The sequence below is a fragment of the Eriocheir sinensis genome, chromosome 6 (assembly GCF_024679095.1).
Source record: "Eriocheir sinensis breed Jianghai 21 chromosome 6, ASM2467909v1, whole genome shotgun sequence".
NCBI classification, from domain to species: Eukaryota; Metazoa; Arthropoda; class Malacostraca; order Decapoda; family Varunidae; genus Eriocheir; species Eriocheir sinensis.
The window spans coordinates 10,080,086-10,091,194 of NC_066514.1; the positions used below are offsets into that span (position 1 = coordinate 10,080,086).

General features: G+C 44.0%; 1 long non-coding RNA gene across 2 annotated transcripts; it reads right to left on the reverse strand.

Annotated features, from left to right (window-relative positions):
- Window positions 1-2,734: 2,734 nt before the first annotated feature.
- On the reverse strand, window positions 2,735-10,265 carry LOC126989510 (uncharacterized). 2 transcript variants are annotated; one of them, XR_007743404.1, is made up of 5 exons: window positions 10,109-10,265; window positions 9,767-9,853; window positions 5,056-5,182; window positions 4,363-4,534; window positions 2,735-3,854 (listed from the first exon to the last, which is right to left on the reverse strand). It is a non-coding gene; the product is annotated as an uncharacterized LOC126989510 (long non-coding RNA). The 2 variants fall into 2 exon arrangements; XR_007743397.1 differs by lacking the exon at window positions 2,735-3,854 and having other exon boundaries at window positions 4,022-4,534.
- Window positions 10,266-11,109: the final 844 nt, after the last annotated feature.

Below are 11,109 nucleotides of genomic sequence, written 5' to 3' on the forward strand. Positions count from 1 at the left end.
TGAGGGAAGTGCTGTTCTTTGTAATGCTTAAGAGGCCATGGCCTGGGAGACGTGGCACCAGTGTTCATGAGGGAAGTGCTGTTCTTTGTAATGCTTAAGAGGCCATGGCCTGGGAAGCGTGGCACCAGTGTTCATGAGGGAAGTACCCGCGCCACTACACCAAAGCCTCCAGAACTAAATAACGTCACCACCACCTCCACCTCAACCACCACTCACCACAAACAAACAAACAAACAAACATTCCTAATACACACTCACCACCCCCTAAAAAATCCTGGGTCACCCGCAGCCAGCCATCACTAAATGGTTGACATTTCAATGCCTGTTGTGCACCTGCCGCCGCCGCCGCCGCAAAATATCGTGCAGAGGTTCAACTTGCTAACTGTTTCTACATTTCACTCAGTGGTCACCAACATCACAAGAGGACAAACTACAACAAAAACAGGCAAATGAATGTTTTCCCTGCTGTGTATTCCCCAGCATGCATGCTTATTGAACGTCAGAGCAACTTATTTCTGCCAGGAGGTATTTATCTCAACACTGAAACACGCATAGTGGACCACCACTGCCACGTCCCGTCCTGCGTTAGGTATTTCCGCTGCCCACACTGCGTGCCCAATAAATTCAAACTAACTAAACCTAATTCTAGGTATGCCATTTGTTATGTATTTGTCTGTCTGTATGGTCAAGCAGATAAAGTTCAGTATTTTAAAACTGTAGTGAGTGGATTTTTTCAGCAAACCACAAAACCAATACATAAAATTATGTTTGTCAAGGGTTGCCCTGAAATATGTGCAAAATACGCGTCATAACGTCCCCTCCCCCTTCCTCCTGCCTTCACCAGCAGCATCTGTCAGTCATGGCAGGCCAGAGAAATTCTAGGGTTGCCACCTGTTCCTTAAAATATGGATTCGTTCTGTATTGGAGAATGGGATGTTGCATTCCTTATATTTTTAAGCTCAAGGTGGCAGCCCTAACTGAGACTATTCCCATTGTTTTCCACTTTGAGCACTCTTGTCTTGCAGCGAACAAAGGGAACCCACGCTCACGTCTTTGACGAGACTAACTTGGTCGGCTAGGCTGACGTCAGGGGACAGAGTAGTCTATCGGCATCCATCCCTCCCCTCCATGAGCCATCACCCGGCAAGGGTCTGTGGTCCCTTCTCGGAGGGAAGTACACGCTTGACGGCCTCCATATAGTCTGTGTCCCCACTGTGAGGTGGCTAAAAAAAATATGTATATAAAGAAAATAAAAAATAAATAGATAAAAATAACGCATCATATCAGCATTCAAAAAACTTTTGGATTACTGAATTCTGGATTAAGGATTCTCCAGCTGTATTGTTGCAATGTTTGGAGAGCCCCTGTTGGTGCTGGGACAAGAGTTATGAACAGGTTTGTGTGTACCATACCAAGGACAGACAACATCCCCACAACTTATTTTAATACAGCCCCTAGTGTGAGGACGCGTAGTGGACACGGCTGTTGTACATTCACCCACAGATACTTACCTACTTACCAGAGCTGGGCGCGTTACTGGATTTGGGGTAGTCCGCTACCGCTCCTCCGCACTTCGGACGCAGGTAGTCCGCACCTGTACTTCCGCGCCTAAAATTTTTTAGCTCGGTCCGCTACCGGACCTCCGCACCTCCGCTACTGTACGCAAAACTATTAAAGCGCGCCTGAAAAAACTAGTCCGCACCTCAAAAATAAAACAAAATAGTACAAGGCAATAATACATCAAGCTTCATATATATATATATATATATATATATATATATATATATATATATATATATATATATATATATATATATATATATATATATATATATATATATATATATATTTACCTTCAAATGGGGTGGGCCTCTCAAGCGCGAGTCTGGAATGTTCTATGCGGTAACGGCTTATTCCTCCCTAATTTACATTTTCCCATTCTTAATTAAATTCTGGCATTACACTGGAAGGGGTCCAGCTCCACGTCAGACAAGGAAATGTCTGACGTCGCCAGCGGCGTAGGGGTTCTGGAGGATGACGGTGCAGGCGTGCTGGTTCTGTAGCTCACGCTATTGACGCTACTATCCCCTGACACACTCCTGCTCCTGTCGCTATCACCTCTTTTCACGTATCTGTCCATGTTTATTTGTAAACACTAAACACTAAATAATCGCAGTGAATCACTAAATGTAAAAAGATTCTGAAAAGAAAAAGAAAATTGACACAGTGATCAGCTAGTAGCACATAGCCCGCCAAAACGCGCGAAAGTAATGCCGCGGACTGTTTGTCGTCTTCGTTTTTTTATCTTTGAAAATCTCAGGTGCGGAAGTCTGGACCCAAAATTTCCCCTGTCCGCACCTGTTACTTCCGCACTTTTGAAAACGTTCCGCACTTCCGGGCTTCCGCACCTCGTTTGGCGGTCTGCAGGTGCGGAGGAGCGGAGGTCCGGACCGAGATGCGGAAGTGCCCAGGTATGCTACTTACACTCCTATATTCATGTCTATTCCTGTACAGCTTGCATGGATGACTTCTGCGCCAGAGCCCGCACATGGAGATATGCCGTGCAACTTCATATCTAACTCCCATACCATCATTACAAGGCAGGAGTGTGTGTCTGGCAGTGACTTACATCTGCACTGGTGTGAGGGAAAGAGGTTCTCCGTCCCTCCCTCCTGTGGGGGTTGACAGTGTGTATTGCCTTGAACAATTCATCCTGAAATTTCCCCCATATCCTCCTTGTGTTTCCCTCCACTGTTGCTGGATTACATAAGGGATGGAAAACATAGAGGAGGCAAAACAATCTGATCTTTACATGGCTGGGCATAATGAAGCCTCCTCTTTCTTTGGAGGTCACTTATCAGTGGCTTCTTCTGCGCGCCATAACACCTGCAGCCAAGGTCACGTTGCAGTTTCTTGCCCTGTACGGAGCGACACATCACCAGGGAGAGTGTGGGTTTGTTCTCTCAGTTTCCTGGTTCTAAGGTGAGGAGTGACATCAAGCCATCTATCGTCCTAACACATTCCTGCTTCTGTAGTTTTTTTTTTCCTGGTTGTTGAGTGTCCACTCTCTGCCGGCCTTAAATCAGTGGGTCAAGTTTCTCACTCTTCAGTCCTTTTAGCTTGAAAGTTTCCTTATTTTTGTGTCCAGCAATGTAAAGATCAGAGACTGCTGCCTCCTGGATGTCTTCCAGCTGTTACGTAATCCAGAAAAAATGGGCGGAAACACCAGGATGTGGCTAAAGATCAGGCTGATTTGTTCAAGACCATGCAAACTCAAGCCCCTGGAGGGAGGGAGACCCTCCTTCCCTCACACCAGTGAGTGGAGAAAAAGATGTAGCAAGTCACTGCCTCTAAGTTAATGTCTCTTGCATCCTAATGATGGCATGGTGCGTGGCATATCTCTGAGCATGGACTCTGGCGCAAAAGTCAAGTCATCTGTGCGTGCAAGCTGTAAAGACACTTTCATTCACGCAAAAAACCTGCAAGTCTACTTACAAAATTGTACCATGGCATCATTTGATGTAAAATCCCTATTTACAAATATTCCTCTCAATGAAACTGTTGTTATCTGTTGTGAAAATATTTTTAGGAATTGTACAAACCACCAAACTGCTACGAGGTGTGTGCTGGGAACTAACATCAAGGAGACTCAGCTGGGAATGGAAAAAAAGAAGACCAAGAATTTAACACAAAAGAAACAACTGTAGGATGAAAATTACTGCCAGAGGAAGATGAACAAGGAATTACTGATGAAGTTAACAACACTCACCAATTGTTTCCTGTGTTCCCCCTTCATCCTTCTCCTCCTCTTGTTCTTCTTCTTCCTCCTCTTCCTCTTCTTCTTCTTCTTATCTCTGCAAATTCATTTAGGAATTAGAACTGTATAAACATGGATTCTTTTGGAGAATAATAAATTCCTGCAAGAATTTTAATGTTCTTATTTTATGAGAGAGAGAGAGAGAGAGAGAGAGAGAGAGAGAGAGAGAGAGAGAGAGAGAGAGAGAGAGAGAGAGAGAGAGAGAGAGAGAGAGAGAGAGAGAGAGAGAGAGAGTGTGTGTGTGTGTGCAGTATCCACAGGAACAGATGAGTATAGTAAAGGTTTAGCATGAGGGCAAGGAGGAGGAGGGGGAGGCCAGTGCTCCACCCAGCCACCCTGACCCTCAAAACTAACAGGGAAACAGGACAAAGGAAATATTAGCTGAGAATATAACCTCCCTTGTCTGTCCTAACCTTCAAAGATTTATTCTATCACAGGGTTTAGACAAGAATTGCTCTGCTCTTTATAATACATGAAGGAGAGAAGGACTGGAGGTGAGTGTGTTTTCCTTCCTAAGAACCAGACCCCCTGTGAGGGAGGACAACCTCTTCAAGCCAGTTCCCAGACAGCTCTCTTCCGCAGCATTTAAATCATTCCCTCGTCCTCTGCCTCCTCCTCTCTCATTGCCGTCACCTTCATGTTCTCTTCCTTGGCATCTAGGTGTTTGGGGCCCACACTGAACAGGCAGCGTTAGTGTCCGCACTCCTCCCTCTCCACCTGTTGAGTGAGAAGTAACTGATGAAAAAAATAACCTGGATCTAAAGTGACTACCTAAGGGTAAAGGTTATAGGGAAGGCTAAGAGTATGTGGTGAGGAAGGAGTTGGCCTTGATGCTGTAAAAACTTGGAAACTAACACAACTACAATTATAAAAAAAGGTGGAAAAACTAAATATCCAAGAGGTTTGAACAGCTACTTCCAAGAATTCCCAATGCTTAACAATGATGATAATGGAAAGTCGGAAAGTTTTGTTTAGTGGGCGCAACATCTGTGGTCATATGCCGGAGAGACAGGAGGGGAAGGAATTATAGGAGACGGGAACAGACCCCAGGAGACGGGACACAACCCACGATTAATACCTGGTACCCATTCACTGTTGGGTTGACAGGGACGTAGGGTATCGGAAAAGGCGCCCAAATTTTTCCGCTCCGCCCAGGAATCGAACCCGGTTGTGAGCCGAGTGTGCTAACCACTGTACCACGAAGCCCCCGTGATGATGATAGAGCAGAACACACATACCTTCCAGAGGAGTTGTGGAGGTACACGGGAGGAGACCAGCTGGAAGACCTGAAGGAGGAGGAAGGCCGGGGAGGAAAGTCTTCCATTGGCAAGGCTGGGAGACTCACAGCCCGACCACCAAAAAGACCTGAAATGAAAGGAAATCATTCAAGGAGAGAAAACACAAACAAAGGAAAAGACAGCAAAAAAAAGAGGTAAGAAATACCTGAGAGATCAACTAATGAGCCTTGCCCCCCCTGGCGTAAGGCCCCACTGATTGGTGATTGGTTGATATCTTCATGCCAATGCACAGTGGGCCAGAATGGGTGATTATGGGACAAAAATATTTCCACTGCAGAAAATGTTTATTTTGTCCAAATATGCTTTTTCACTGATAATAAATGAAAAAATTATCATAAAGTAAGTATCAGTAATTGATTCCGAACATATAAATCTAGTAAGCTTTTCAATCCATTAAACGTAATTAACGTGAATTAATGGGAACTCAAGGTATATACTAATCGTGTCACCACATTTTGCATATTATACAATAAAAGATGTAAGACTTACAATATAAATACTTCCTCTAAATAGGTTTCTAAATCAAATAAAGTAACTTTTCGTGTAGCTGTAGATAAAATTAACTATGGGTATGTTAAATACAGGAAGGCTGCTAATCAGTCATAGTGCATGTCTAGAATTATGGTTTATGCTCTCCAGATGATGTCTCAGGATCTGTAACAAGGAGCTTGATTTGGTGTTTCAGCTGGTAGACCTTTCTTGTGTATGCTCCACATTTTATTTCTCACTGAGGTTATTAGGGGATCTGATGAGCAAAATAGCCTTCGCATTAAGTCCTCATTTGTTTTTTTATGAGATACCTTACGGCAAAATGACTCTCTGAACTTTTTGAAGTCTTTATTCTTTGCTTCTTGTGCTTCTTCGGAATAAAGTCCAACTGGTAGGCTAAACTGTTCTATTACTGAAGCTCCATGAATAAGGATCCTATGCAAGCTTTGAGGCATGTAATACCAGTTGTACTCTTCCACATATATTTCAGCAGTATTGACGCAGAAGGATTTGAATGCTGCAATGTTGACTGATTGGTGGCCTCTAATACTTTTATCGAGTTTTTAGAGGCAGGAGCGATGGCTAGAGGGCGGCAGAAGAGAAAGGAATGTATGAGTCAGGAGCGATGGCTAGAGGGCGGCAGAAGAGAAAGGAATGTATGAGTCAGGAGCGATGGCTAGAGGGCGGCAGAAGAGAAAGGAATGTATGAGTCAGGAGCGATGGCTAGAGGGCGGCAGAAGAGAAAGGAATGTATGAGGCAGGAGCGATGGCTAGAGGGCGGCAGAAGAGAAAGGAATGTATGAGTCAGGAGCGATGGCTAGAGGGCGGCAGAAGAGAAAGGAATGTATGAGGCAGGAGCGATGGCTAGAGGGCGGCAGAAGAGAAAGGAATGTATGAGGCAGGAGCGATGGCTAGAGGGCGGCAGAAGAGAAAGGAATGTATGAGACAGGTGTCTATAAATGTGAATGGTTTAGATGGTGAGGAAAAGAGGAGAGTGATGATTGAAAATTTTGTAAATGGTAGAGTGGATGTGTTGGAGTGAGTGAAACACATATTCGAGGAACTGGTGTGAGTGATGGTAGAGACTTACAGAAGAGGGATGTGTGGATCAGATATTTGCCTTCAGGATGGTAGTAGAAAAAATAATATCAAAAGGAAAGAAACTATACGCTGCCTTCATGGATTTGGAAAAAGCTTATGACAGAGTCGACTGGATTGCACTGTGGGATGTTTTAAAGATATATGGTGTGGGAGGAAAACTGCTTAGTGCAATAAAGTCTTTCTATGAGGATGCATCTGCATGTGTCAAAATTACTGGAGAAACAAGTGAACATTTTGAGATAAAAGTGGGCTTAAGACAAGGGTGCGTCATGTCACCTTGGTTATTCAATATTTATATGGATGGTGTCATTAGAGAAATTAAGGGCAAAGTTGGAGAAGTTGGAGTAAGACTGTTCGATGAGGGAAGGAAGTGGGTACTGAATTCGATACTCTTTGCTGATGACACGGTGCTCATTGCAGAAAATGAAAGTGACCTACAAAATTTGGTCAGTGTTTTTGATAGTGTCTGTAATAGGAGAAAGCTGAAAGTAAATGTCAACAAAAGTAAAGTGATGGTTTGTGAGCGAAGTAGAAGTGAGGTTGTAGATTTTGTATGCCCATATAGAGTGGGAATTGAATGTGAAAAAGAATGCAAAATAATTTTGAATAGTGAAGAAATGGAGGAGGTCAATGAGTTTAAGTACCTTGGATCAGTTATGTGTAAGCATGGAGGGAGAGATAAGAGAAAGGGCATTGCAAGGAAGAAGGGTGGTAGGGTCTTTGGGACGAATCATGAATGGCAGAAGTGTGAGCATGGAGGTAAAGAGGGATTTGAGAAATACAATAATAGTACCAACCCTCACATATGCAAGTGAAACGTGGGCCTGGAATGAAAGTCAGAGGTCTAGAGTGCAGGCAGTGGAAATGAGTTATTTGAGGAGTGCTTGTGGTGTGAGTAGAATGGATGGAATGAGTAATGAAAGTGTGTACGAGCGTTTTGGAATGTGTCACAGGGGTGAAGGGCAGAAGTGTGGAGTGGTGGAAGAAGTGAAGCGACAGACCTTAAAGTGGTTTGGCCACATGGAGCGAATGGAGGAGAGTAAGATGACCAGAAGGGTGTATGTGAGTGAGATAGAGGGAGGGAATGCTAAAGGACGACCTCCAGTGAAATGGAGGGATAGGGTGCAAGAGTACGATTCTGCTGTTATCAATGCTTCTACTGTCTTGAAAAGTTGGCTTACAAAATGTTTATTTATGGAGGCAGGAACATAAGTTGAGTAAAAAATTGTTTAAGCACACTTTATTCCATGTCCATAAATGCTCTGAGGCATTATTATCATTTTTAATGATTCATAAAAACTACAACAAATAACAAAGTCATTGCTATACTATGCATAATGATCAATGCAAGGTTTAGGGAGGAAAATGCCTAAGAAACAAAATATTTTGGCGTGATAAAAATCTGACTTAAGCCGGCAAGACACGATTTTACAAATGAGCACAGAAACGAAAACTTATTGAAACTTTTGGTGCACGAGAGGGCTAAGTTAGGTGTCTAGTTTGGCTCCACAATTTCATCTGAGGCCACATTAGTTAGTTACAAGTGTCAGATTCTCACAGCCAACATGTCAAAAACCCAGTCATGAGAAATGATTTAAGAAGATCAACAAAACCAAGTCAGCGCACCTTCAAAAAACAGCCCACAATAGACACATCCCCCACGGCAGTGTTGGTCAAGACTAAATGTGTTGAAAGCATTTAGTGTATTATGACAGCAAGGGTTTCAATAGCTGTTTCCTCCTACAATTAGCCTGGTAGCAGCGACGGGCCAAATAGGTGGCTTTACCGCGTACCAGCGACGGGCAAAATTCTTCCCATGACATAAACCCCCATAATATATACGTATGCATTTGATCACCAATGCATTGATACATATAATATAATGGTTTGTGTGCGTGATGATTTTTTGTCATTAATTCACTGAGAAGGGTCTTTAAGAAACATGATCGCCGCAGCTGCTGGGTTAACACTGCTTAAAAATAATGGTAAGCCAGAACAAATACCGGGGAATATTCACGAGAGGGTAGCCTATCTACTAGCTTTGAGATGCTGACTGCTTATTTCTGGACAAAATATGCTGCTGTTTATCATGGAGACTATTTTTCTCTGGAAATGACTAAATGACTGACTTTTCAATGCCTTTTGTGCACCTGCTGCCGCAGCCACATACTTGCTTGCAGAGAGGTTCAACTTGGGGGACGAGTGGGATATCAGGGGTTTTGGGTGGGGGAGCAGATTTAAACTATTACAACACAACTTTACATAACCTAACCTCTGACAGGGGCCTTTGCCCCCCTCCTAACCAGAGGGGGCTGCGCCACAGAGTTATATACTAGAGGGTTCAACTCCATTCTCTTGCCACGGTGAGAGGTGAGGCCACTGTTCTTGCCTGTAACTCTGTGGTCGGCCGCCATAGGGTGACGGACTGGCGACCTTTCCATGGTTCCACATGTTCACACTTAACCACTATTAGCTAGCCACCATTATGATATTTTGGAAAACTGAGCCGATCATTGTGTTGATGAGACATTGCTGCATATCATGGTCACAAATATTTTGCATCAGGTAAACACCCACAATAAAATAATGAGAAAAATAGTGCATAAACATTTTTGTTCACCTTTCTTGCTTCAACTCCTCGTCATTATTATACTTTTTATTGCATTAGTTTCCTTTACAGTTTCAAATTCAGCACATCTATTCGATTCAGATGGTATATGACATGTACCAATGTAACAATAATCAGGGGTAAAAAATGGACAAGAAAATAACAAGTCTATCTGACAGAGGATCGCCGAGGCGCTGCTAACTTGATAATAGCAGACATAACTATGTCATGTTAAATTTCTCTGTCTCGCCATCCGTCACCTTAAGATGGCCGCCAATTGCTTCAAAATCCAGGCTCTGGGAACCCTCTATGTATATAACTCTGTGGGCTGCGCTTCCCCTGGACCCCCCAAAAGTATATGCGACATTTCTGCAAGGAGGTATTTCTTGCAGCAGCGGCTGGACTGCCAGGCAGGAGGCTACGCTTTGTGAGTATTATCCCAAGAATTAGTACCTTTGAGAAGACATGTGGAGGCAGGAGGTGTGAGGAGGACAGCCACCAGCCAGGAGTCTGCCCCCAGGCATCAGGGGAGGCAGGGACCTGAAATACAGTAAACAAATATTAAGGAACGAAAGACAAAACAAAGGAAAACAGAAACACAAAGGAAAGATATCTTATTTTGTCCTGGTAACCTTCAGCCCTCACTGATACCAACGGCAGAGTGTGGCAGCGGCCACTACAACTGTGTGAAAATACTACCCGTGTGTGTGTGGGGGGGCATACATCAGGGGACGTGTCACCTCACCCACCCCACACAATAATAACACTTGCCAACACACACACAGCCTTGATCACCTTCCCCGTATGTCCAGCAGGGTTCCCGGCGGCTGCTTGTGGTGTCGAAAGCCTGAGAGAACGATTGTCACGGCCTAACAGACCTCACACCCTCCACAAGGCTTGGAATGGCGAAAAAGTGTGGACTGGCTCGGCTGGGGCAGAGGTCGGCGGCCATCTTGCCTTCCTCTTCTTCTTCTTTGACCTGCATAGTGTTATTTCCTTATTTATTTTTTTAATTGTGTTTTAATGGCGGAGAATACTTGATGAAAATGTGGTTACTGTTTTTACGGGTTTAAATTGTCTTACAAAAGTGTTTTCATGTGTTTTAAGGGGATATTGGATTTCCCGGCATTCGCTCTAATGGCGCAAAATTATGAATAAAACGTCATTAGTGTTTTTTGGGGGCTAATTTGTGTTTCATTTTATTTATTTTGATAAGTATTGCTCGTCTCTTGACTTTTATCAACTTGTAAACATCAACTTGAGGGAAACACTTTGTCCCAGCGTCCTCTATACTCTCTCCTTCCCGAAACATAAACAAGAGTCGTCTTCAATATATTGTTATGCCGGACGTGTTACTTGGGTTCCGTGTCGCCGTCAGGAGACTCCGTGGGAGGGAGATATGTAAACACTTTGCACAGCTTCTGTAGTTTAATATTCTTCTTTAGTAGTACACTTCACTCGGACTCTTCACTTACCACTAGCTTACTATGACTGGGACTGGCCCTCTCTCGCCCTCTTCTCCTATATATATCCAGAACAGTACAGTCTAGAATATTACAGTATATTTCAGATCATACAAGAACATGTAGAAAAAATATTTGCGTGTTGGCAACACTCCCCGCCGGGCGCCGGGCCGCGCCCGGGGGGGGGCGGACGGCTCGCCTTGCTCCCCGCCCCTTTGCTCGTTTCTCCGGGAGCCTTCTAGAGGCCTATGGTCGCCGGGGGAAGCTTCCAGCACAACACTATCCCCCCCTCTTAATTGTGATCGTCCCGATCACACACTTAACTATGTACAA